The sequence below is a fragment of the Salvelinus fontinalis genome, chromosome 2, assembly GCF_029448725.1.
Source record: "Salvelinus fontinalis isolate EN_2023a chromosome 2, ASM2944872v1, whole genome shotgun sequence".
NCBI classification, from domain to species: Eukaryota; Metazoa; Chordata; class Actinopteri; order Salmoniformes; family Salmonidae; genus Salvelinus; species Salvelinus fontinalis.
This window is the reverse complement of record NC_074666.1, coordinates 36,584,027-36,594,139: the sequence shown is the minus strand read 5'-3', so window position 1 is coordinate 36,594,139 and position 10,113 is coordinate 36,584,027.

Sequence of the window (10,113 nt, the reverse complement as noted above, 5' to 3'; positions counted from 1 at the left end):
ATGCTGTAGCATTAAGATTTCCCTTCACTGGAACTATCCAGGCTGTATCGCATCCGGCCGTGACTGGGATTCCCATAGGGTGGCGCACAATTGGCCCAGCGTTGTCCGGGTTTGGCCGGGATAGGCCGTCATTGTAAATAAGAATTTGTTCTTAACTGACTTGCCTACTTAAATAAAGGTTAAATAAATAAAAAACTAAAGGGCCTAGCCCGAACTATGAAAAACAACCCCATTATTCCTCCTTCACCAAATTTTACAGATGGCACTATGTATTCGGGTACAGTGCCCTGCAAAAGTATTCATCCCCCTTGGCATTTTTCCTATTTTGTGGCATTACAACCTGTAATTTAAATGGATTTTTATTTGGATTTCATATAATGGACATACACAAAATAGTCCAAATTGGTGAAGTGAAATAAAAATAATTACATTTAAACGTAAAACTGTAAAGTATTCAATCCATATGCTATGAAGCCCCTAAATAAAATCTAGTTCAACCAATTACCTTCAGAAGTCACAGAATTAGTTAAATAAAGTCCACCTGTGCGCAATCTAAGTGTCACATGATCTATACACCTGTTCTGAAAGGCCCCGGAGTCTGCAACACCACTAAGCAAGGGGCACCACCAAGCAAGCGGCACCATGAAGACCAAGGAGCTCTCCAAACAGGTCAAGGACAAAGTTGTGGAGGAGTACAGATCAGGGTTGGGTTCTAAAAAAATACCTGAAACTTTGAACATCCCACGGAGCACCATTAAATCCATTATTAAAAAATGGAAAGAATATGGCACCACAACAAACCTGCTAAGAGAGGGCCGCCCACCAAAACTCACGGACCAGGCAAGGAGGGCATTAACCAGAGAGGAAACAAGAGACCAAAGATAACCCTGAAGGAGCTGCAAAGCTCCACAGCGGAGATTGGAGTATCTGTCCATAGGACCACTTTATGCCGTACACTCCACCGAGCTGGGCTTTATGGAAGAGTGGCCAGAAAAAAGCCATTGCTTAAAGAAAAAAATAAGCAAACACGTTTGGTGTTCGCCAAAAGGGATGTGGGAGACTCCCCAAATACATGGAATAAGGTACTCTGGTCAGATGAGACTAAAATTGAGCTTTTTTGGTCATCAAGGAAAATGCTATGTCTGGCACAAACCCAACACCTCTCATCACTCCGAGAACACCATTCCCACAGTGAAGCATGGTGGTAGCAGCATCATGCTGTGGGGATGTTTTCAATGACAGGGACTGGGAAACTGGTCAGAATTGAAGGAATGGTGGATGGCGCTAAATACAGGGAAATTCTTGAGGGAAACCTGTTTCAGTCTTCCAGAGATTTGAGACTGGGATGGAGGTTCACTTTCCAACAGGACAATGACCCAAAGCATACTGCTAAAGCAACACTTGAGTGGTTTAAGGGGAAACATTTAAATGTCTTGGAATGTCCTAGTCAAAGCCCAGACCTCAATCCAATTGAGAATCTGAGTTATGGGGGCCTCCCGGGTGGCGCAGTGGTCTAAGGATTCTGGGTTCGAGCCCAGGCTCTGCCGCATCCGGCCGCGATCTGGAGGCCCATGGGGCGGCGCACAATTGGCCCAGCGTCACCCGGGTTAGGGAAGGTTTGGCCGGCAGGGATATCCTTGTCTCATCGCGCACTAGTGACTCCTGTGGTGGGCCGGGTGCAGTGCACGCTGACCAGGTCGCTAGGTGTATGGTGTTTCCTCCGACACATTGGTGCGGCTGGATTCCGGGTTGGATGTGCATTGTGTCAAGAAGCAGTGCGTCTTGGTTGGGTTGTGTTTTGGAGGACGCATGGCTCTCGACCTTCGCCTCTCCCGAGTCCGTACGGGAGTTGCAGCGATGAGACAAGACAGTAACTACTACCAATTGGGGAGAAAAAGGGGTTAAAATAATAAAAAATAAAAGAAAATCTGTGGTATGACATAAAGATTGCTTTACACCAGTGGAACCCATCCAACTTGAAGGAACTGGAGCAGTTTTGCCTTGAAGAATTGCAAAAATCCCAGTGGCTAGATTTGCCAAGCTAATAGAGTCATACCCCAAAAGACTTGCAGCTGTAATTGCCGCAAAAGTTGGCTCTACAAAGTATTGACTTTGGGGCGGTGAATAGTTATGCACGCTCAAGTTTTCATTTTTTTTGGTCTTATTTCTTGTTTGTTTCACAATAAAAAATATTTTGCATCTTCAAAGTGGTAGGCATGTTGTGTAAATCAAATGATACAAACCCTCAAAAAAATATATTTTAATTCCAGGTTGTAAGGCAACAAAATAGGAAAAATGCCAAGGGGGGTGAATACTTTCGCAAGCCACTGTAGCATTCTCCTGGCATCCGCCAATCACAGATTCGTCCGTCAGAATGCCAGATGGTGAAGTGGGACTGTAGCCTTGAGTGAGTGTATAATTGTTTTTCTTTCTTTGCTTTGTTACCTTCAAGGTAATGGTTTTGTTGGTGTCCATAATCTATCGTAAATAAAACAGTGGGGGTGAATGTAGCAGAGTGATGTTGTTACCCTAGATTATGCACAGGCATTTTATTTTGAAGGAGTTGTACAAGGGACTCTTATTTTGATATAGCAGAGAGGACTGGGTCAATGGGTCACCTCGAGGTGATGCATTTATTTTTGTATTAATTTACATTCATTGTATGTGTATTATTTTATCACAGTTTGGTTGCTGTCCTTTTATTTGATGTAAAAGCACTGAACTATTATCATGTTTTAAAAAGTGTGTCATGTCAGGTTTAATAGTGCATTGTTAGGTTGGTTTGGACAGGTGTGCGTGAGCTGACATTGCAACTTGTTTTTGTTGATTCTCTGCAGGTATGTTGTAATATAACTGTTGTTTGTGTGTTTTATTTTGTACTGTGGTGTGTGTTGTGCTAGTTGCACGGCATTTGTGCACCACAATATATTTTTGTGACCTCTCTCATCTGCCTATTCTTGGGAGCAGTGGTGACCCATCATCAAATGTGATCCCCACATTTTTAGCAAAACATTTTTGAGGGCATGCCTATTTTGTATGTTGTTTTGGCATTAATGCGTGTCACATATCAGTTTGCAAACAACGTTAAAAAAATATATATATCATTGAGTTAATAAAGCCACATACAAACATGGTTTCTTTTTTGTTTTCTTGAGTAAGGCAGCTCCAAAATGCAGGTGTTTCAGTCTACCTCAGTGCTTTCTGTGGTGGTGGGGCAAGCCAGCAGAAAATACGGAGCGTTGCGCCTTGATTGGCTCAGTGTTCTGTCACTCATGGGGAAACTACGTCACGCCAAGTCTAAGGGCAGAGCTCTAAAATTCTAGCCCCTTGGGTGCTGCCATAGAGTTACCTTAGAAGTGCCCATCTAAGGAGGCTCAAGGTCATTGGCCACAGATAAAATTATGTCAAATCACGTTATATCTACCGTAGCTTTGATTGGACTGAAGCATGATTTGCGCCGCACTCAAAACAAGTGAGTGAGTTGAAGACAACTGGGAACTCGTTTGAACTTTCATCCAACTCGGAATTATATTATATCCAACTCGGAATTGGGAACATGGGCCTCTTTCTAGAGCTAAGATCTGAAGATCACTGACGTCATCATGATTTAAAAAATATATATATTTGATTTCCCAGTTCTCATCGGCCATTGGACATAAACATTACACAACAAGTTTGAAATCGCTAATTCAACAATGAGTGGTTAGGAAGGAATCAATGGCTAACTCCAAGTGTTGCAAAGCAATCACTAGCCTGATACTCAGTGGAGAGGGTGTGTGGTCCAAGTCTGGGGTCTCTTTTCCAAACTTAAAAGGATAAACATTCCCATGCAACACCATGGGCCAGAAAATGTTGAATACATTGGCTATGCTGTCAATCCACCATGACTTTTGCCATGCTCAAAACAACTGGAAACTCGGAAATGGGAAATCTCAGACTTCAGTGAGTTCAAGACAACTGGGAACTCGAGAAAAAATTTTAGCTCCTACTGGGAAAATACATTTTGAACGGTAATCCAACTCGGAGTTCCAACTCGGGAACTCTGGCCTCTTTCTATAGATCACTGAGGTCATGATTCAACCTTGTTTTTTTTCTTCGAGTTCCCAGTTGTCTTGAAAGCACCATAGATCCAGAGAACTCCAGACTTTGATGACAAAGTTTGATGACAAAATTTACACACGAAGGACCGCTGCGCCACCTTCCTGTTCAAGTGAGCACAGCACAACAAGGTGAGTAAAACATGTATTGTATGCTGCTGCATAAGTTATGTAATATGCCAGGGAGATAGTATTACTTTCTTAGCTACAGTATACATAAGTGTATGTTGTGTAGTAAGCTTTTAGTAGCCATGTGCCTCACCCTAATAATTTGGTCTATTTTCACCACTGTTCTGACTTGGTGGTGCACATGTAGCCTATAATTTGTTTTTGAGAAATGTAATCATTGAATATTGTAAGAGCTTTCATTGTCTGCTTATATGCCCCCTTTATTTATCCTATGGTTCTGACCTGGTGTACAGGTAGAACACTTAGTACGGCCCATGTTCTGAATTCTGTCTCTGTACATTTCAAAAGTGCTTCACAAATAGTTATATTGACTGCGTCCTTCCTAGCTCACTCATTAATGTTTTAATGGAAATTACAGATTGCCTCTTATCCGCTTGTTGTCCCCTTATGTCATAGTTTGTACATCTCATTTGTCAGTAGGTAACACATTTGTTTAAGCAAGTCAGCCATATCAGCTGTTTATGTAAAGGCAATAAATGAGGCTGAAAGAACTGTTTCGCTGCCAGACAAGGTTCCGATGATAGCCAGGTGTAGCAGTGGTATAGTGCAATTAATGTATTGTTTAGTGTTGTGCAGTGGCTTTGCTGGCATACATCCCACTTTTTTTTTTTTTTACCCCACCAAGATATACATGCTAAAATTGCCACTGCTTGGGAGAAGGTGCGCAAGAGCTGACACTGCAACCAGTTTGTCAACTCTCTGTAAGTGGCAAATAAATCCCCACAAATGCAGAATTAAGCACGCTACAGAAGCAAACAAAATGAAAAACCTACACCAAACTTAAAGACAGGACACAAACCAAAAGGTGGAGCAAAATGAAAACAGGAGAAATCAGATAAAGGATCGTTTTTCTAGATTGGGTTTCAAATTGGGAGAGCCAACTAAAGGTGTTAACCCTCCACATCTCTTAAGACAAGTGGAGCACTGGGCCAGCCACTCTTAAATATCACATGGGCCAGCACAGGTGAAACACCTTCTGATTAATGAGATGGACAAACCAGCACAGGTGTAACACCTACTGACTAATGAGGTAACACCACATCCAACCTCAAAATATAAATGGAAAAACCAAAGTCTGTAACACCACTGCTGTGGAGGGACTGTTGTTTTTTTAATATAAATCATATTGTTTGTTTATACTGTCTCATTTGTTTTCAGTGTTATAGAAGTGTCATTGTACGAGGGAACTGTCATCTACAATTTTGATAGGTCCTTTGATGGTGTTGGAAGAATAAACGGCTTAATTTTGAATTCATGAGTCACTGACGGGCTGTATTTCTGTGTCCCTGCATGCAAAAGTGACAGAAGAGAAATGAAATACCTGCTGAAAACATAAAGCAGAAGACAACGTAGACAAAGAGAAAGCGCAAGATATCACTTAGGATCATCTGCAAAGGGAAAAAAAGACATAGTAAAAAGAGAATATCAAAGGAACTGTGGATTATAACTACAGTTGGGTCACGACACCAATGTTGTGCCAATCATACATTTATTAAATACCCTGTGGCAATGAATCCTATAGCTTCTCTATAGGAGTGTGACCAGGACCTGTCCTCCAGAGACTCAGTGTAGGACTGCTGATCAAGGATCAGGTCCCCCCTGTCCATATCATTTTATTCAATATGATCTAAAAGGCAAGTGATCCTATATCAGCACTCTTACTCGGAGAGTCTTTGTGAAAACAGGCCCTGGTATCCATTATACCTTCTGTATCATAACACTGTAGATGCCTATGTGTCCGTATCCCCTGGAGAAGTAGAACAGGTTGACCCAGCTGAGAGCCAGACCCAGCACAAAGAACCCCAGGTACTCCACCCTCCCACAGCAGTACAGCACCGAGGAGGACAGGAAGATCGTATGCAGAAAACTACATACAAAGTCAACTTGAACTCAAGTTTTATCACTCACTCCGAAAAATAACCTCTGACACTTACAGTATGAAACACTAATTTCCTATCCACACATGCATAGAGCTGCCAACAAACGTACATGAGCAACATGGCATGGCTTAGGATGGCTTTCACACATACAGTATGTAAAATCACACATGCACACACCTCTCCTGTGAATAAATGACAGGCTTCTACTGCTGTAAAAAGCTGATCCGCTAGACTCAGGAATTACTGTCTGGTATGCTCCAGAGTAAAAGGTGGCTGGATATCAGAGAGTGAGAGAAATTGAGCTGAAGTGAAAATTGTTTCTATGGACAGCACTTTGGCAACACTGATTTGATCTCCTGCATGATGTTTGCCTGGATCCAAACTGAGTTGCTCAGTTTCAGCTAGACTAATGCTAGAATAATGTATCTTATTGTGATCATGCAGAAAGACCTCACCTCACCGGTTAAGAAAAACATCTGAGCAGCGAACTTGTCCCACTCCTCCAGTTCAGAGGCTCAATCTGGAGCATCGCATGGCGATTCTAAAATAAAATGCTACTACTACCCACTGGGCACACATTGGTTGAATCAACGTTGTTTCTGCGTCATTTCAATTCAATTAAGTTGAACCAATGTGGAATAGATGTTGAATTGACGTCTGTGCCCAGTGGGTAGAATCACACTTTGATGCAAGTAGATCTTACTTTTGGTCTCTCTTTCTCTTGAAATGCATTTTCTTACAGTACACGTACCCCCGAGACACACCGACAGAGAGGTTGGAGCACAGGGTCAACCACCGCGCAGCACCCCTGGAGCAGATAAGGGTTGAGTGCCTTTCTCAAGGGCACAACGACAGGAGATGGCATTTAGAGCCCCATTTAAACCTGGTGCTAACATAAGTCCTTAATCTTGTCCACATTCTGATTCTGCCCACTTTTCTAGACAGGTTTAGACGATTAAAAGATGCATTGTGATCTGATCTTCCTGACCACCTCCGAAGGTGTAGACAGAGCTGAACAGTGAAACCATTTAAATAATCATTATCCAGCCCTCTTAAATCATTGACAGGAGGCACCATTGCCTCAGGCCATCAATATGTGTCTTTAAATAAATAGATATTATTTTGAAAGAATATTTCTGAAATAATTTGCATACAGGGAGGGATCAGGAAATCTGGTCAAAATGCAGACACAGTGTAGATGCATGTGAACAAGATCAGGACAACGGATGCATTATAGCACCAACTGGGGCTTATGATTTGATCTTATTATATTAACGCTGTAGACAATCTCCAGGACAGAGTTCTTCTCCTAGGAGTCACAGTGAGGCCAAATCGTCCAGGGAGGAATGGACAGGTCTGTACACCCACTCAGTGAATTTATGGGACAGGTGTCTGGTCTCCCTCTTATGGAACTCACGATGCATCATGTTCTCAAACAGCTAGAGGAAGAATACAACAATTGGCCAACACGTAATGGAAGGATGTAGCACATTATCATAAACACAATGTCTTTTCTTCTGATGTCTAACATGAACAAAATATTACATTAAAGATCAGATGGCTTCATTTGTAAACAACAAACTGTTGATCTGTTCTCCAGAAGGTCTACATTAAGTAGTGGGCCGAACAACCATACAGCATTACTCCATATCAGACTCCTTCCTTACCCCGATCTTGCCAAACTTGGCAGACAGTTTTATAGGCATCAGGCCCTGGTTGTTGTCCAAGTCCTCCAGCCTCCACCTGGGGTGCAGGCGAGCAGCCGTGGTGAGGATGTAATCGTACATGGAGGTGATGAAGTCCGTGTTCTCTGGTGTGTTATCAGTTGACACCACCACCAGAGCATGCAGCACCATGTTACCCAGGGAGTCCCTCTCTCTCACATCTACCCAATGGTAGGAGTTCTCCAGCAGGAAGTCATCTACCTCAGGCTGGTTGGTGCAAACAGACAGGGGCAGAGTCAGCTCACCTGGAAACACATTTTCCCTCACTATAATGTATTTTCCATCACTCTACCCACCACAACAGTGACAATTGTATTTTCTGGATATGCAAACACACTTTCTGTAAGGTTCCACAAAACACTATCATACAATTCCCTAAGTCATAAACAAGGGAATTATTATTCTCTCAGAGGAATAACTAGAGGTCTGACAAGCAGGAAAGTTTGTTGCAAACCTACCAGAGGAGGGCACTGTTCAAGGCTCAGTGATACTGACACACTCACAAAACGACAGTAGAAGCTGAGTAGATCATGAGGCTGGAAGAATTTCCCACAGGCTTCGGCATGGACTTCTGCTCCTTTCTTGATCAATAGCTGAACAGAATAGGTGCTCCTTCTCTCAATGGCAATATGAAGGGCTGTTTGCCCTGAATGATACAGAGATAGAAAGGATAGACTGTCAGAAAATGCATGGCTTTACATATACACTAACATGACTGTATTTATATATTACATTGGTTGAGGGCTGTGTACATAAAACTGAGTTGTCAGAAGCATGGTGTAGAATAGATGAACAACATCAAGTAATTATAATTCTGGCTATATGAAAGTTCACCTTTGTAATAGCTGGCGGTGTATGCTACATTTATAAATTATTTGATGTCCCCCATCTTCTCTGAGATGTCAAGGAGAAATTGAATTGCGTTATTTCTGCCGTCTCTCAGATTCAGTAGAGCCTTCAGCAGGGTTTTTTTTACCATACAATTGATTTAGGAGAGCAGGAGGTGAAAGAATGGAGTATAAAAGAATACACAGACTAAAAATATTATCCATTTACGTTAATTTTCTTTGTCATTTAGCAGACGCTGTTATCCAGAGCGATTTACAGGAGCAATTAGGGTTAAGTGCCTTACTCAGGGGCACTCCGGTAGATTGTTCACCTAGTCGGTTCAGGGAACTTTCAGTTACTGGCCCAACACTCTTAACCACTAGGCTACCTGCGTTACATTACAGGGCCCTTATAACTGTGTAATCACAGTGTAACAAATATTGTAATAACTCATTGTTACATTGTACTTACACTGTACTTGGGTTAGGGATAGGGCTATGGCTAAGGTTACAGCTATAAGTACAATTTATAACCACTCTAGGGTTAGGGTTGAGGTTAGGGTTGAACTGGGATGTGGACATGAAGATAGGGTTAGGGTAATGGCTAGGGTTAAGGCTATAGTGTATCCGGGGTGTGGACATGAAGCTGTAAAGTACTAATGTACAATGTAACCCTAAAATGCAAAGATTATACAATACTACAGAATATAATACACAGTCTGCCTAACACTCAGTGTTGGAGAGCTTCTTCATGGACTGATGCAGGTACTGAACCAGACCCTCAAGCTTCATGACATTCCCAGTGGACACGGCCTCAAACAGCTGCCCCCTCCTCTTTGTTCTCCTCCAAACCTTTTATTTTCCTACAAAGAAACATGTTAGACTTTAATATTGGGAAAGCATTTATTTTTCAATTGGAAAACAAAATACACATGGTCTTGCCCAAAATGGCTTCAAAACAAAAGGCCTTATTCTAATGATATTGTAAATGAGCTTCTGATGAACAAATCCTTCCCCCTGAGGAAGACAGTTGTGTCCTCTCAAACAGTGTTAAAACTGTTATTAGTGTTACTACAATAAGGCTATAAACACCAATTGTCCCCGTACAGCACAGTATGTGTTATTATGTTCGGTGAACGTGCCGTCTCACTTGTCAAAGTTGAGATTGAATCTGATCTTGGGTATTGCCTTCTCCAGTTCCTCCTGGTAGTCTGAGTCCATGGCGGTCAGGCTTCTTCACCTGTCTGCTCTGTGCCCTCTCATCATTCTTCCTGTCAACTGTCTCCAGAGAGAAGGTAGGGTACTCTAGGTCCATTGCCTTGCTCATAATGACTCGCCAAACCGATGGTCTGGGAGAGACAATACAATGACAACACTTCACATTCATGTAAAAACA